The sequence below is a fragment of the Bombus pascuorum genome, chromosome 15, assembly GCF_905332965.1.
Source record: "Bombus pascuorum chromosome 15, iyBomPasc1.1, whole genome shotgun sequence".
NCBI lineage: Eukaryota > Metazoa > Arthropoda > Insecta > Hymenoptera > Apidae > Bombus > Bombus pascuorum.
The window spans coordinates 6,809,987-6,828,072 of NC_083502.1; the positions used below are offsets into that span (position 1 = coordinate 6,809,987).

General features: G+C 40.4%; 1 long non-coding RNA gene across 1 annotated transcript in view; it reads right to left on the reverse strand.

The window, feature by feature from the left end:
• Positions 1-583: 583 nt before the first annotated feature.
• LOC132914449 (uncharacterized) overlaps positions 584-18,086 on the reverse strand; it is a 98,275-nt gene continuing 80,772 nt past the window's right edge. The window contains exon 3 of the long non-coding RNA XR_009659593.1: positions 584-666. This is a non-coding gene — a long non-coding RNA (uncharacterized LOC132914449). The remainder of the gene's footprint in view (positions 667-18,086) is intronic.

Consider the following 18,086-nt stretch of genomic DNA (forward strand, 5'->3'; position numbering starts at 1 on the left):
TTTAATAATTAAAGAGTTAATGACATCTAAACAGACGCACACCTAGAAATTTGTTTAAATATAATACAAACAAGTGCCAGGGAAATTTATTTGCGAAACAGGTACGCCCTTTTGCCTGGTCTAACCTAGTTTCATATCGTTCAAGAAGTCGCACCGCCCCATTGTGCCACTGAAAACGCTCATGAACATTTTCTTTCTCCTCGGTTCTTTGTTTGTCGTAATACCTGATTCGTGAACAGCACAAAAAAAAGAAAAAAAGAAAAAGAACGAGACCGAACAATTACAGCTTCGGCATTTCGTGGCTGGCGAACGATAGAGTAAGCAATTACACGACGCATTTTTCCTATTTTTCTCCTCTGCTTTTTCAAATTTCGCGGCACGCTGAAAATAGGATGATCCACGTGACACGGTAAAAAGGAGCGTTCGTTTCGCAACGTTTGGAAAACTTTAGCTGCGTTTTCGAAACAATGGGCGATGTTTCATGAGAAATTAAACTGTATGATTCGTCCAATTTCAAAGAAATTCTGAGAGTCCTTTTGGGTTTGAATTACTATTGGAAAATATTCTTTGGTACTTACGTTCCATAGGATGGTTAGTCGCTCGTCCAGGAGAACATGTTTGAGGTTAGGATCGTGTTACGAAGAGATCAACGTTCATTGGTTTCTTCTGAAATTGGAAGAAAGGGGCTGGATTAATTAAAAATCATTGAATACGTTGTTGTAAATTATGTGCTCGAAAAAGAAAATGAACCTTTTAAGATTAAGTTTAGCGATAAATTAAACTCAAATGCATCTTCCCGCAATGTATTTACCAAAGTAATTCTCGTTTGGAATACATTTTAAAGTAGTAAAAGAGGCGCGCTATAGACGAGAATAAGGCTAAGGAACTGGTAGAAACGACAATTGGTAATTTAATTATATAGATGGCCGGGAAATAAAAATTCTCACCAGAGAAGCAAAACGTCTCTGGCATTTCTAATTCAGGGAATACTCTGTGATGGAGTCAGTGTTTCAGTTTCTTACGCGAGTAATTTTCATAAAAACACTAATTCCGATAGAAACCTTGAGATTTTATGAAAGTCCAACTTTGGTCAATTCCGGGACATAGTTGATTTTATTCTTTTCTCTCAGCGGCAGCCCAATATCCGTCGGAAGTTTCTCAAAGAGCAATCCACCCCCGCGAGGCGGTGCTTAAGCGAAAAAAATTCCTTTTTCGCACTGATAAAAAGAAAACTCGTTGATAAGCAGCGACTCGCCTAGTTTCACGTGTACACAAACCTTCTATTTCATATTTATTCTAATTTACCATCTTTATAGGGCAACAAAAAATTAATTCCCTACAGTGGTTTATTTATTTAACTAAACATTTAACATTTAACTAAATGCAGAATTTTCTTATTTAAAATTATTGATTTTTTCTAATCAATTTCGAGTAATTAATCCGGATATGTCTATCACACGTTCGCAAGAATAATACAAAATTGATAATGACTTTATTTCGTTACGGTAAAATTTTCTTATAAAATTTATATAGTTTCTCTAACATTGTAATAAATTTCGTATGAATTACACACACACAAGAAAAAAAAATGTTTTTGTCTCTGTATATATTGACCAATGCTTTTGCTTGCTTGTTTTATATAAATAAAAGCGACCCTTTTAAAAGTAGCACGAAAAGTTTTGTGGCTGACTGTATACGTACTACAACTACTATTTATATGCATCTTTCATTCTCGTTGTTTCAGCCAGCACGCGTTATTTTAAGGAGGCTACGTACACGTACACACACACTAGAGAACGCGAAACAAAAATCACTAGACGTTGCGGATGCATAGAGGCAGGCGCGAGACATACGACGCCCATGAAACTTCGATGACGACTGAGTTCGCTCACGATTTCAAGGGTGTGTAGATAGACTCATAATTTATAGCTCTGTAGCGGGAATACCGCGAAATCATTCAACGAACAAATGTGTCTTTGTCGAGTAGGCTGGAATGCAGAACGTTTAGATAAAAATAATTAAAACGCAAGGCTAATAAAAGATAACGTATGATATTGTTTCTGCCTATTAGTGATTTTAAAAATCGCTCGATCATTGTTTAGTAACCTTAATTCGTGTCTGGCCCAGCGTTACTGTAACGAGGCTATTTATTGGATTTATCATTTTGGATGATGAATTCAATTTCAGTCTAATTATTTATTAATACATTAATATCGTGTACCTATTATTACATGAAATATATTAGCGTACCTCATTAGCACTTTTAATTTTTATTTAATAATAAATATATTAATATGATAATATACGTAAAAGAGAAATTGATGTTTCAAAAATCTGTCAGCTTCGATCAACTTGTCAATACAAATATTTGACTAAAAATGCGTGTATAAAGTTCTGTAAAAATAAGTTTTTCTAAGAAATATTAACAATCTCTAATGGTATTATTATGAGAGAATAGTTGATATTTTTCAAAGAAATATTTTTCTACGCCGATATTTGATTCAAGAAGGAAAGTGTACAATATAATTGAACAAAGTTTCAAGTACTTAAAAGATCGATACTAGCTGCGATCAATCTTCCGCGCGTTACTAATCAGCAAATCTACGATTTATTCCATTAGAAGCTGTTGCGATGAAATTGCCCTTCTTTCCAACTCATCCCTCGGAAAATCACCCTGAACAAGTTCAGTAGTTGCCGGGCAAGCATGCAGAGTGCGAGAAACGAGCGGAAATCAGCGCAGCCAAGACCAGTTACAAGCGTTACTCCTTAATTGCACCGTTGAATGCAAGAAGGGCCCCAGTGTCGGATGTTAGTTTCCATAAAAGTGTCCCTGAGCGAAGTTAAATGTTCTTGTAACATCGTTTAATGTATTTAAAAATTCAATGTTTCCTCTTTATATAGCTTCTAACGAATTAATTACAATAGCACTTTAATCTCTCTGATCCATTTTCGTACAAATTAAACATAACCTATAATCTAACGAAACTGGTTCAGATTTTAACTACAATTGTAAATCGTTCATTTGTTTATTCAGTTACCACAACGTGGTAAAGAATATTAGAAATTTCACTATTATAAAAGATCTCGGAAAATCATTGATGTACAAAAATCATGTTTTATCTGAAAATGACAATTCCAATATGTCGAAGCTTAAACGCCGTTCTTTTTATTCTCCGATGACAAAGTCAAAGTCATCGGCAGGCCAAAGTTTTTGGCTGGCGCCGAATCTCGAACTTCGTGAGTGATTGTTCCTTCTGGGCGTTATTTTCTAACGTCGCTTTGAGAGATTTCTCGCGAGGAAGAAACAATTTTCCACGGACAAAGGGCGCGTCGAAGGTCTCGCAGACGCCATTACGGTGCGTCGATGCGTGCCACCCGCCATTTTGTTCATCGGCAATTCATGAAAGCTTGCGTGTCGCGTTCAGACTACACTCAGGATGCACATTGTTCCCACGAACACTGGATGGAATTTCGTTACAACTTTCGTTGAGCACGTTCCAGGCGATTTTATTAGTTGGAATTAAAATGGCTGACGCTAGCCACGCGCGCGGAAGCGAGTTTTGATGAGCGGATCGATTGATGAGCCCCGGCACTGATGTTTGGACGTGCTGTTTGCCAAATTGTGTGCACGTTTTTGAAATTAGGCGAGTTTGTTTGCGCCACCGAATGGACGATCGAAGCACAGATACGTGGAAACCAACGTGAACGTTCCAATGTAAGAAGGATATGATATTTCTGCTTTACGCTTTCGACATTCCAAATATCCTTCTTCACTTTCCGGACATCGCTTAAAATTACGAAATATTCAAAACTTATTTTCTTCTGTATGTTATACAGAAAGTTTCATTTGTTTGAACATTTTCTAACGTTAATGATTTTTAGGTTACTTCATATACCTGTGATATGTATAAAATTTTTTCTTGTACCTCGATCGTTACTTCGATCTAAGAATCTCGAACGAATAAATAACGCCTGCAGAAATCGGCTAAAACAGTTACAGGACCTACTTTAAACCCGTATGTCAATATTTGGGTCAGAACAGCGCAAACAGCGGCCATGTTGGATCCAGGTGGCGCTAGTTTGCTATCTTCGAACTGGAATCTTTCTAAGATTGTTTGATGATAAATTAAAGGTAGTGTGTTAACGTGTTTCTCGCTGGAAATTCAGATTTTCCGTCCTTTCTGAACTCTCGTTAGGCTGGTTTAGTTAGTCTCTTTGTGGATCATTGAAGTTCAGCGATGGGTCGAGAGACTCGACTAATTTTCAACTGCGACGAGACGTTGCTCCTGGCGTTCAATTAACGAGCCTTTCTTCGATACAAGCAACTCGTGATCAGAGAATCGACGTGAATCCTCCCCTCGTGAGGTGTACACGCGTTCTAATTATTACCCTCGTTGATACGCTGATGTAGTGTTTTGTTCAGGTTGTTTGGTAAATCGAAGCTCAACCTGGATACTTCAGAAAATTGATACTCGCGTGTTTTTGTCCTTCGCGGCTCGTGTCTGTCGATTATTTGCGAGCAAATCCCCTGTCATTTGTTCTATTTTCTTAATTGGAATATGAAAATTTGTTGAAAGAGCTACGAGAGATCGTTACGCCACTAAAACATTGATAAGCGGAACATCGACAAGCGTCGAGCTCCTGGAAACAGCAGTGCCTCTCAACTTAAAAAAAGCTGCGAAAGGTTGAAAATTTTGGCGGCCGTTCGATGATCAGTTATGGTCCTAACATCGAAAAACGACACAACGCGTCTTGTCCAATCCAACGCAAAGATTCGTGGCATTTTACTAAGGATCTGTAGATGACGGCGATTGCACGCGAAATAACAATGCACGTGGACAGATATAGCATCGTTTCGACGTAACGTAATCAGGAAAACACACCTGGGGAACAGAAGGGGCTTTTATTCGATATAATACGATCGATCGACATAATTAGGATGGGGGGAGTCAGTCTGCCGTAAATCCAGCGGGCGGATTAGCGAGCGTGGCGTTACGACATATGTACGCGTGCAATATTTAAGCCTCGTTAAACGCATAATTTCAAATCGGCCGTGGGCTTCGCGTCATATGTTATTGATAACCGGGGCCGCGAACGCGCGGCTCTCTGTTGAATAATGCGCGGATTACGCGGTCTAAACTAAAGCAAACGTCGAATAATTAACAAGACACCCTGGCTCGCTTTGAAAGGCCGACACGAGAGCTCCTGGCGGACCCGCGAGCGTTACGCTTCGGCCTCATTAACTATACAACTCCCAGTCTCTTTGACGCGGCGCGAAGAGATTGATGAGCCCGGGCTCCGACCGATTAGAGGCAGTGATTAAGAAACCTGGCCTCTTCGGTTTGTGTTTGCGCGTGCGTGTGAGCTCCTGCTTTCCTGGATTTAAGTTTTTTGTTGCTTTAATGCTTCCGCCAGGTTCGAGCTGATCTCAGTTTGAGGATTAATAAAGGATAGATTTATAGGTTGATTAACTTTGATTATAATGGCTCTTAGAAAGCGGCTCTTTCGATTGTTCATCGTTTTAGCATCCGAATATCCTCGGTAATCTGCATTCTACTATTTTATAAAGGCACATTAGGACCAATTATGATTCGACGAAACAAAGATAAAGGAAAAAAACGATCAACTGATTAAATTTCTATATTTTTAGCTGAAAGAGCTTCCAACGGATTACCAACCTAACAGGAGCCTGACTAACTTGCAAGTTCATTTACGAGACACTCTTAATGGAGGAAATTTTAAAGGAACAGAAATACCCGAAACGACTTGGTTTTCCCTTTATTATATTTATTCGTACATTTCCACGTCGAGTAAAAGAGCTGGAGAGTAATAAAGACACTCGGTAATGAAGAGCAAAGATGAAAGGGGAAAAGAATTTTTCCCAGAGTCGTTCTCAGCTCCCTTTTACTTTCATTTTCGCGGCGACTGTAATTTGCCCCTTTCAGAGCCGAACCTCGATGGCTTTTACGACGCTCGATATGACCGGTTTTACGATTCTGCGTCGGGCGATGAGCAAGCAAGGGTGGTAGGGGTACAGGAATCGGTATTGCGAGCCGTTAAACTGCGAACGAGCCGAACGTAGGTGTCTTAAAGGGAAATCAGATAATTGAATAACGGTCAGATACAAAATTTCTACACCGGAGCTTTTACGAGCCCAATTTATGTGTCCTAGGGAATTTCACGCCCATACGTTGCCGGTATGTTCCCGCCGCTTAGCTCTTATCGAATAATCTTAAAAATTCATAAAAGTCTGACAGTATAAAGAAACTTTAACTTACGGTGTATAGCTATCGTATTGTAGTTTTAATCTTGATAATTAAAAATTAATTGATAGATTTAATGTACGAACTTTGGGGAATGTTCTGATTCTTGTTTAATTCAGAGCTCCGAGCTTTTGGAATATAGAAAGAAGCGTGGAATATGGTTTCAATTTCCAGAAGCTCGATATTTCCCGCTGTAGAATCCCGAACACACAGAGAAAAATCACTAATAGATCACAGTTTCGATTTGTCGATTCGATATTCACCTCAAACTCCCAATATACCTAACTACGTGCAGAAAACTGGCTAGAATACTCATCGACTCGCTGTTTCTAAATCTGAACCTTTAAATGCTGCCAAATACACCGAGAAAAATAACTAGACCACACTTTTAGTACCGAAACTCGCTTCGAAACAAATTTGGAAACTACCAAGCCCCTAATCAAAGACGCAGCATCCTGTATCGCTTCTCCCCTCCCCCTCTCGTTCCAAAAAAAAAGAGAGAAGAAAAAAGTAAAAAAGAGAAGTATATCGACAATTTCAATTTCCAGACTCGCGATCAAAGAAACATTCGTCGACGAGGTCGCGGGGCTTTGATGTCGTCCACGTGTAGCGCGACAATTTTGCAGTTAGCCCGCGAGCCCCGTCGATCGCGACGATGACAAGAGTTATTTTCTGTCTGACAGGTGTCGGTGGAGCGTCGATCGGTTTTTAAAGCTCGCTACACGGGAGAAGGGCCAATTGAACAGACGCTGCGTGTAACGCGCCCCAGGACAAATATACCGGACGTTATTTTGCATATAGAAAAATATACGCACGCGTACACAGTAACACGCACGCATACACGGTAATACACACATCGGGATGTATGCAACAACAACAAAAAATCTGTGGTCCAATACCGAGGACGATCAAACCGATGGACTGGCAAATATTTTTCGCGGACGTCGGTTTTATCTCGGCCACCCAGCGATTTTTATTGAGACGATATTTCATTCGTCAGGTGTGTATTCTACGAAGAATAATTTGTACAGTTTAATAATCCATCTATAATTTTTCCCCCAGTTGTTTGCCTCGTTAGAATGGTTTTCTCCTTACAGCGAGGAGATTAGGAGAAAATTACCATATTTATGCTTGGGTTGCTACATATTCCTCTATTACTCCTAACCTCAAAAACTGAACCCGCACATATCTGGCCCTCGAAACTCGTACAACTCGTAACAAATAAACCTGGAAACTAACTCTCGTACCTGCATTATCCTCTCCTCAAAGTCTATCAAGATTCCCGAGCCGTGTCGTAACAACGCTCGTTGCCCTCTCATCTCTCGTACACCGGATCGATTATATCGCGGCGGTTCCATCGCTCGCAGTACGTACTAGGAACGCGTGTACATATACGTAAAACCGCAAGGAGCAACTAAGCTCCCTGAGCTCGCGAGACTTCGTGACGAGCGGCCATTCCTCTACTATTTTAGGGTTACAAGTTCCGGCGTAGATCGCGCGGATAAGCTCCTGCGGACTTATTTATGGATCGAATCCGCGAGATTTCCGGGAAAGCTCATTTACCTAGGCCTCCTCTTTGCTTGCTCATCCAGGCCTTTGATAGAACGCCGGCCCACCTCTCTGATGAAATATTATCGATAATCAGGGGCCTCAAAGAACGGCTTCTCTGCTCGCGCGACAGACCGCGTGGACACGCGATGCTTGGTGTAATTTGATGCCTCTGTGGACTTCTGTCGACTTCTGTACATGGGTCTGGGTGTTGCGATGCGCTAGGTGTAGGTGTTTTCAGAGAATTTGGACCGTTGGATGGAGAAATGTAGCTTGAAACTGGAGATTTTAGGCAGGTTGGGAAATTATCATCTCGTTTCGTGTACGAAAAGAGCGTAAATTAATCCTCTTTTATTTAAAAAATATTTTTACATTCGCCATACGTATATACGTGTTGCTTGAAGGTTAGGATGACATCTTCAAATCCGCTGATAGAAATCAGCAAAATTGTAAATTGTAGTCTGAGCTATAGAGATTTGAACGTTAGCTTTGGATTGGGTAAAATAACCTGTTGAAACTTTGTTGAAAGAAATTACTCAAACTTTCATATCGTAATCCGAATTACGAGAATTCAAGATTAGAATTTCATTTTGAATTAAGTTGAATCTTATCTTTCTATAAATACACAAAATTTCCAATATTACATGATAATTCGTGCGACAATAATTCCAGTGTTTTCACATATGTCATAAAGGACAATTCGTAGTGGAAAATTTAATAGAAGTTGTGGTTCGTTAGGTACCGTGTAAAGACTAGAATATAAGCATAACGCAAATGGAAAAGACAGTGTGTTATGGTCACGTTGCCTCGTTTCTATCTGGCGTATCGTATCCACCTACAAACCAATCCGGTTGCCACAATGGGGTCGGCTCTATAGCAACCAGGACGTTTCCTTGTGATTTCAGCGATACGGAGTTTTCTTGATGAGTTTCATGCAAACGCGACCGTTCTCGTCGTGTCCCGACGAATTCAATATGCTCGTACATCGATACGCGGTGTATGGCTGGGGCGCGCATAATCCACGAGGTACTCCAACTTTAATGGGGCGAATCTCGAAAACGCGTGCTCTTTTGATCGATAGCGACGTTGCTACGTTTCAATATACTCGTTGGAATAAAGTCAACAAATCACACAGGCGATTCATCGCGAGCAACTTTTTGAGGTTAGAATTTATTTCCAAGGGAACTCTGATTCGGTTCGTTATGCATGTTTATTATTTATTAACAATGTTAACAAATCAGAAGTCCGATTCGTTGTAAATAAATTGCTTTAACCACGCCATCGTACTAAAACATGAATCAATAATACGCGCAAATTTCGTTCACCAACCTAACCTATCTAGATCCTTCGCTACGATTCTTTTCCATCGAGCTTCAACTTTCGATCCCAAGTTCGTCCTTCGCCAATAAAAAAATAACGTAGACTTTCACGATTACTCGTCTACTATTTTACAACCCATCGACAATTTTACAACAAATCGACAATCTAAATTTGTATCGTGTCAATAAAAATTGCATAAACTTTCAGGATTATTTCCCTACAATATCCTAACCTATGAAAACCATCAATCTCAAATCACTGCATTCGAATGACTGAACATTCAATCGATAATTCGCCGATAAATTTCGTTCGCATACCTCCTCATCCCCGTCCAATTCCTTCCCACAATCCTCTTGTATTCCCACAAAAAGCCCGAATTCATGCCGTCGTCGATTCACGCGATGCCCATTCACGAAAAGCGGCGTGTCCAGCTGGGCATCGTGCCGCTATACAGAGGCTTAACATAAGCAAGCACGACGTGCATTCGTCGTCAGGTGTCAGGAACGCGTTTCCCATGGTCGCGTTTCTCGTCGGCCACCTTTGTGGAAACGTCCACGTCGCATACCAGCACGCATCACGTGACGCGGGCCGAATTCCCAGCAAATGGTCGAGGCAGACGTAAGACACGGAGGCCCGCTAGAAAATAACGTTGCCCCGACGAGACCGAGACAAATGGCAGATCGATGCCATCGTCATTTACGTCGACTCACTGAATGTGGTGGTAGGACGACGCTGAAACTGTGTGTCAGGGGTTGTCGACACCAGCCAGAAACCACCCCTTTTCCGGCGACACTTATTGTTAGTGAAAATTCGCCACAAGCTGCCGCCACGACTACTCTCTATCTTTCTCACCACTGTATCCTACATACGTGGGGTTGGATTTAAATTTTAATGAGTCGCGGTTCGAGCACCTGTTTTCTGGGTTAATACGAATGGAAAGGCTGCTGCTCTCACTCTCATCCTCCCAGCTCTCGGAGGAATTTTAGGTGGTTTTTGGAGGTTTAGAGCAATTGCTTTTTGATTGTTGGGTTCATGTATATGGAAGTTATTTTGCTGCAAATGAGAAACGAGTGTAATTGCAAGGGAGTTAAGATTATTAATATCGTGAAAGCATACGGCAGACGGTTAATATTTCTATATGCAGTTAATAAGTTCTATATACAGGAAATTAAATATGTTAACATAACATATACCGAGTAAATAAAACGGAAAGAACTGACAAATCTAAACAATCGACGAAAGCGAGACCCTGAAAGATTTTTTTTTTTTTTTATTTTATTTTGGTTATTTTACAATTTGTCCTTGCGGACATTTGGTAAAGTGTTATATCTTGTTGGTGAAGAAAAAAAATATAAATAAAAAATAATATAGCATGTGGGCGGTTACCCCCAGCGGGGTACCAGCTTCGTTCTTTTTTCTAAGTTATATCTTTTATGAACCCTGAAAGATGATTAAAAAAAATTGAAAAAGTATCTTTACGAAACCTAACCCCATTAATGAAAGTCCCTAGTCTCGTCATATACCCATAAAACGAATAATACAATCGCAGCCCAATAATTATGCCGATGTATTATCATTCTCGCCTTCGTAGTCGAACCTTGCTCGCGATCTTCCCGGTACGGGTAAATAATTAAAAAGCTAACTAAAGAAAATGCAAATAAAGCAGCGCAAAGGATCTCAGAGCTGAACAGAGCGAGTTGGTTCGTCAATGAGAGGGCAGCACTGTCGAGGGCTGCATTAAGCGGGAAAAAACTTGCGGCCCTTGTTATCACGGTCGTTACCACGATAATATCGCCTTGTTCCACGTACAGTTACACGGGACACGACGATATTTGCCCTGGCAGGCTGCATGCAACGTGCCTGCCTGTTACATGGTTACAACAATGGCGACCAGCCCGCTAACGAGGGAACCGTAGTCCGACACCTGACCTGAAGTTTCACTCTTCCGTGATCATCATTTGGCCTTGAAGCAATAGTACTGTATATCGCCAATCCGCTAATATAATAACGTAACTGGAAATTCTAGCGTTAAATACGCGTTTTTCATCCTCGTCGAACTTTTCAAACAATACCTTAACAATTATACTTTAGCTTTCACAAGCCTTGCACAATTTATCAGCTATCTTTAAGAAACTTTCATCTTCGTCTTTAACAAGCTACCTTTATTTTTAAACACGCCAAACTAAAGTTCTCCCATTTAACCGTAAGATAAAATAAAAATTGGGAAATCGATAAAAACATTTTTACCGTGTTTTTCTCCGGTGATTCTCGTATACCAGGTCAGAAATAACGAAGGATAACTGTTATTTGATTCAGTTTGCCTCGCTGAAAATCCGTTGAGTTGCTCACGGATTCCGCGGCGATTCTACCCCCCTTCTCCCCCGCCAAACTGTTTCATGGAGTTTCCATGGCGTAATGAAACGCGGAATGTGAGCGGATCGTCAGCCTTTGAAGGAACGATTTCGAGGATTGTTCCGCCCCCCTTTTCCGCGTCTGGATGCCCACACTCGTTTATCCAGCCGGATTATTTTGTCGGAATGCTTCATCGTCTGTTGAATTGACGGAATGCTGTCTGGTCTGAAGACTGGCCGTATTTTATTAGATTCAACACCAAGGGGACGTGTTTGCTATTGGTCAGCGATGAGATGGTTCATGGGCTGTGGTCCAAGCGTTCGTGGCGTATATGGAAAATGTAAAAATGTAAAAATCTACAGGATGCACGTAGTATGCAAAAATACCATAAATACTAAACATTCCGCTTTTCAGTAGATGAAACAAATCCTCGTATAAACACTTTTTTTAGTAACCAGTAATAAACAGTATTCGACAATTCTTAATTCTAACGCTTACTGATTAAAGAAAAGCTCGCAACAGAATTTTTGCAAAGACTATTATTATCGACTATCGTGTGTAATCGTAAGAGAAGGAGACCTATGGTCCTGTTCCTATAGGTTCCTCCTTTCGATGAAAACCTAGCTGGCTTTTCAGCCGAATTTATGAATAATAAGTACGGCTTCAAAGAGTCCTCGCGTGATCCGAGCTTAATGACGATGCTGCGGAGGTGGAGTTGATAGAGATCGCGTATTAATCTGAGAACTTGCTGGTTGGTCACACTTTCCGCGAACGTAAACAAAAGGAGAATTCCAGTTTGCGGCTTATCACGGCCCCGGTGTGGCGGGATAAATATAAACAGCTTGTAATAATACCAGCTCGTGCTAGGAGAGCAGGATGAATTCGTCGATGCTCTTAAGCTTCCAGCTGCCAGAGGATTCCATTAACCGAGAGGAGTAATTTAAATAGAATAATAGAGATGACTCTTCTCGATGCTTTCCGTTAGATTCAGTCGTTAATTGTCTCTTGTTACATGACTGGATTTTTTCACACATTTAAATTATTAATTGCATATTGTCGAATTTCGAAAGATTTATGTGCGACGAAATCTGGGTTAAAATAAATAAAATGTAAAGTGACGAAATAAGAATTTGTTTAATAATTATATTTAATAATATAATAATAATATAATAATATAATAATATTTAATAATACAATAATAATATAATAATATTTAATAATATAATAATAATATAATAATAATATAATAATATTTAATAATATAATAATAATATAATATTTAATAATATAATAATTTAATAATAATTATATTTAATATGAGAACAAATTTAAAAAATTCTAATCGTAAATTCATCGGTGCAAAGGAACAAACGTAAATGCGTAAAGTAATGCTCTATTGTCTATGGAATGTCGACTCGCGAGTATCTCGGCTTTCAATAGCTGCAGGGAGTTAGGAACTGAGGTTATTGATCTAAAAAGTAGAAGGGTCGAAACTGTATTTGACAAACGTACCATAAAGGGATCACATTCAATCAATATCCGTGACGTTGTGTGCACACAGCGTTTGTATTTACGTAAGATGGATGGCGTGAACATCAGGACGGAATCCCAGAGGATCTGCCAGTTAAGATACAAGAACACAATGATACTTGCGTGATCGTTTCCTATATACATTTCATCTGATCGAACACGATTCTCCGGACAACCGTACTTTTAGTTGATACCGAGATTGAAACGATTATTCACGTTCTCGATTTACTTCTAAATTTCAATTAGTCAGAAATAACATGGTCGCAATTTATCCACGAGTCCACCGCTTTTTCGCAGATACGTAAATTTTGTTTAAAAATTAGAAACTGTTCTCGCACATCGATGACGCACGTACGTATGAAACTTAAAATTTGCACATATGCGACTGCGCCGTTATTCCATCGACGAATGACAAATACGATCGAAAATGATCTATCCAAGTGTTTCTCTCCTAAACTATTCGACTACTCGCGAGAAACGAACGTTATCAGAAGAAGAATCAGCAGACATGGTGGACAGAATCGTAAATGGGCTGACCAAATGCGACACTGGGCAGATAAAGCGGTCTGGTGGCGCTAGTTGCGTCCGCGGCGCGTTTTGAGGGTTGTCTGTACAATTGCGGTTAATTACTAGCATATTCATGCACACGATACACGCTCCTTAGTCGGTGGGAACGGTGTGCACGACGTGCCTACTAATCCGGCGCGCAGATGCAACCGTAATTCGTTAGTTGCTCGGGGCACGTCCATCGAATTAGCGCCAAGCTTAATTAAATCGTCCAGATAAACAACTTCTCTTCATGCTGGACGGCCATGCGCGAACTGTCTTTATTTCGCCGATATTCAACCCCCTTTTTTCACCGCTGATTTTATTCCATCAATGGAATTATATTCCTAAGTTCCTTTGCTTTACCATACAAAGTGCGCCTCTGTTGCCATCAAGTTTAAGCTGATTTTAATACAATGGGCTGGCAAAGAAATATTTCGTACCAAAGTTGGTCGTTCGAGTTTCATTTGAATATCGCGTAACAATAATTTCAGAAAACTGTCGCGAACGAAAAAATTATATGCTACATTTTTCGCTCATATTGCTCGCTTGTACGATATTTTTCATACGCACCTCTATATAATCGATATTTTCGATATACGTAGAATAACCGATGCGAGGGGAATACTCCTATGGCCGATTAAATAACAAATTTCGAAGTATTTCGCCAGTTGTTGCTAGCCTTTAATGCGAAGCCGATTATTCGATTATCGTCCGTGTAATAACTAATTAATTAGCCAGGCTGTGCACCATCCGACAATAAGCCAATAATTTATGACGAATCGCTGACACGAAATGCGTTCACGTTCTAATTTTTCATCGATCAAATTATCGATGACACGCCGTCCATCAATTCGATTTTAATTCCCATCGAATTAAATTAACACTGCTGCTATCTTTCGAGCCACGCCCTTTGCGCTTAAACATTCTGTTTCCATGAAATTAGAACACAATTTCTCTTCTTTCCGTTTACTCTCAAAATTACATTTTACAACTAAAATTATAATTTTCCTATCTCTGAAATAAAAATAAAAAGAAACTGAGAAACGTTGACGATTTTGGGCTGTCCCAATTCGATGACCAAAAGCTATATATACTACGTGGCTCTCACACACGCATAGACCGAGGTTTCTGGTCTCAATTATTTCAGACTTCTGTCAATTCTCCCGTTTAAATGTCTCGAAACATGTAAAGTTTGACGGTTGTCCGATTTTACGACCTCGTTATGTCGAGAAAGCAGGGAAAGCCGAATGTGGAGGCACGTGGCCGTCATTACCATCCACACGATGCCATTGCTTTTTTTCCCCTCTTTCTGCTAACCGCATGTCAACGGTCGGCGGAGATTGATCGAGGGATCTCGAAATTGAAACAGAAATATTCGAATCTCTTTGCTGCCGGTCACACAAGCGTCTGCCATGCATATTTCAGGCACGGGCAAGCGAAAAGAGAATAGCATTACGCATATTCGTGTGTCTCTCGTCCGACAGACGAGAATGGAAGCCAGAAATAGACGCGAGAACGTCTCCTGTCGACGTGGAAGCCCCGAGAGTTGTATCGGGACTGTTTGGACACTCTCTCGACAGATTGAAATTTCATTTCGACGGAATTCCGATGGATATTGGCTCAGCGCGATCAGATCGATTTCCAAGTGGATTTACGACTGTTTGAAAAATGTTCGTCGCCGATGGAAGAGGATTTTATAATTTTTGCCGAAGGCGTCCGCACCCGGGGTTACCGATTCTAACGACGATCGCAACACTCTTTTTCTATACTCTAACGTATCATACCGTTATATCCACGTGATATTATTTTTCCGATCGTTTTAAATGATCTTAAATATTGAAAACAATTTCTTTCACGAACCACCATTCCCTACGCGTACTTTCTTCTCGAATAATTTGAACATATAAAGCTTGATAGGAGTAGATGAGAAAAATTGCGTCGCTTAATTATATACGACAAAATGTTGTTTAATTTTAGATTGGATTTGAAGCTGGTTGCCAAATTTCCTAAATGAAAAACTTATTCATAAGCTAGCATATTCGCATTATACACGGAGTCTCGCACACGCGATTAAAAACACGTTCGCGGTTCAACGACCCGTTTAAACCTCCTCATCCGCGATTCGGCCGCGTGATGTTTATGCATCTTCGTGTACGATATTCAAGATATATGCACGCATACATGCAAATCAGGCAGCACTTTCACGTATCCACGTGAGAGAGAGGACGTGCGTTGCCGGAAGCACACTATTGCCCCCTGGTTGCATACAATATGCGCCATTACGTTATGCACATGTATGCATGCGTACACAGGTGCATCGACTGTCCACCGATCGAATCCACTTCCATCCACCAGCTTTATAAGATACTACCGCCACGATTATATGCAAATAACCGATATCACGAAATTTAACCAAAATTCCTCGTCGATCAGCCACAAGATTCAAAGACCCTAGCTTCGAAAATCTACGCTCGTGGTTCGCGATATTAACTTTAGAATGATACACGTAAAAAGAGACACGAGAAGGAGAATGATCACATAAACGGAGAAATTGGAATGATCGTTCGCTTCTCGTATCTTCTTTCATTAAGCGTCTCGACCGGCAATGAAAGTTTATTTTAGGTTGTACGAGTGGCACTTGAAATATCGTCGATCTTGGATCAGATCCAGAAGTTAGTGCGAACAGATTGTACGAATTAAGTGCGAGTGGAGATTCTACTGGACGAGGAACTATCTGTATTTCGGGCTATTCAAAATTTTGGTATCGTAGGCCGAGGGTCGATAGCGATTTGTTCTGCTTATCGTGACACGTAACTGAAACAGGGGCTAAACGTCGCGGAGCGTGGCCGCTGATTGATCCGTCAAACTTGGGCACAAAGGGCTGCATTCACGTCACGTCGCGGCTCGAAAAAAGAAGGAGCACGAAGGGAAGAGGCGGACCGTCGCCGTGAAAACTTAAAGTCAACGCAACAATGGCTTTTTGTCAGCCTACCACGACCCGCGTAAAAACGATACCGGCTGGCTCTCAAGAGCCCTACACACCACTCTGCCTCTTCATCCCCCAGCAAGATCAAGCGAGGACCGATCCACCCAGGTATCGGCGCGTCCAACACGTGACTTCAACTTCTTCGTCGTCTTTTTCTTCGCTATTGTGCATTTGGGTCAACCCTTTCGACGACAGTTCCGTCCGCGCCTCCCTTTCTTCCAAAGAGACGATGCTCGCCATTTTTCTGGCCGTATGAAAGGCCACTCGAGCTCCCTGTGGCTTCTTTGTGGTTCGGCACAGGTAAGAGCCTCGTCTTAATTTCCTCATTGAAACATAGACTCTACTCTCTCAAGACTCGTCTCTTCTTTCGTGTACATTCCTCGCGAGGATCTTGGCTTTGTTTGATGACAGGGGAATTTGATTTTCAGAATTTTACATCGTGATCGGTTTGAGTTGGCAGATTTAAAAAGATGGTCACATACATGTGGCTGAATTTCCTTTTCTCGTGATTTTTCAAAGCAACGGTATACTTCCCATTTCTGAAGGTTCGATTGATTTTACTTGACCTTCGTGGTTATATATAATTCTTCAAACTAATCCTCCATAGATATCGTTGGACTTGGATTAGATTTAGGTTGCTTAATTTCACGATATTTCATTTGGTTTTATTTCATACTTTGTGCGGGACAAAAGTTTCGCTCGTCGTTTAAATTTCGATCGGAATTACACGAATACGTCAATTATTGTCATCGCACACAGCAAATTTGACGCTACTTAATTAACCAATAATTAGCTATATTAAATTTAATAAACACGCCATGCCCAATCAACAAGTTATCAGCAGTACATTCGTTATAACAGATTGATGATTTTATTCTTCCTCAGATTGGTCAATGTTTTCAATATACAATTTAGACATTAAATCGGACCATTTATGGAACACCATCGAAATAACACGATTATCCAATTGAACTTCGATTCAGTGAGAAACATTTTTTTTTTTTTTTTTTTTTTGGAAAAATTAATTCTATTTTTGTGGAAAAGTTTGGAAACTTTGTACCAGAAGAGAGGGAAAAATTTTCTCGTTGGAAACAGTTAATACGATCGATGAAACATCGATACGACGATGGCACAATACTTCGTTGTCATTGTTTTCGTGCTTCCATAGCGAAACACTCGAATTCGATTGAAGACCTGACTGTACCGAGATCGATTATTATAGCTGGCAGTTGGCCCCGATAACTGCCGACAATTTCATTTCTCTCGATCTATCGCAACAGTTTATCCCCTGTGTCCGAAACTTTCTTCGTTTTCATCAGCTTCGTGTTGCAAAGTATTTTTATTCCGCCATTTCCTGAGTCGGACACGATCGTCTTCGTTTCTCAGTTAGAATACTTTACAACTGTCGATTATAAATATATAATTATATATAATTTCCTGGTTCTAAATTTGAATTGTTTTACTTTTTAAGCTGATCGATTTTGGGTTCGACGATTTGAATTTGCCGCCCGAGCAGAGATCGAACGTTATTTCGCTTG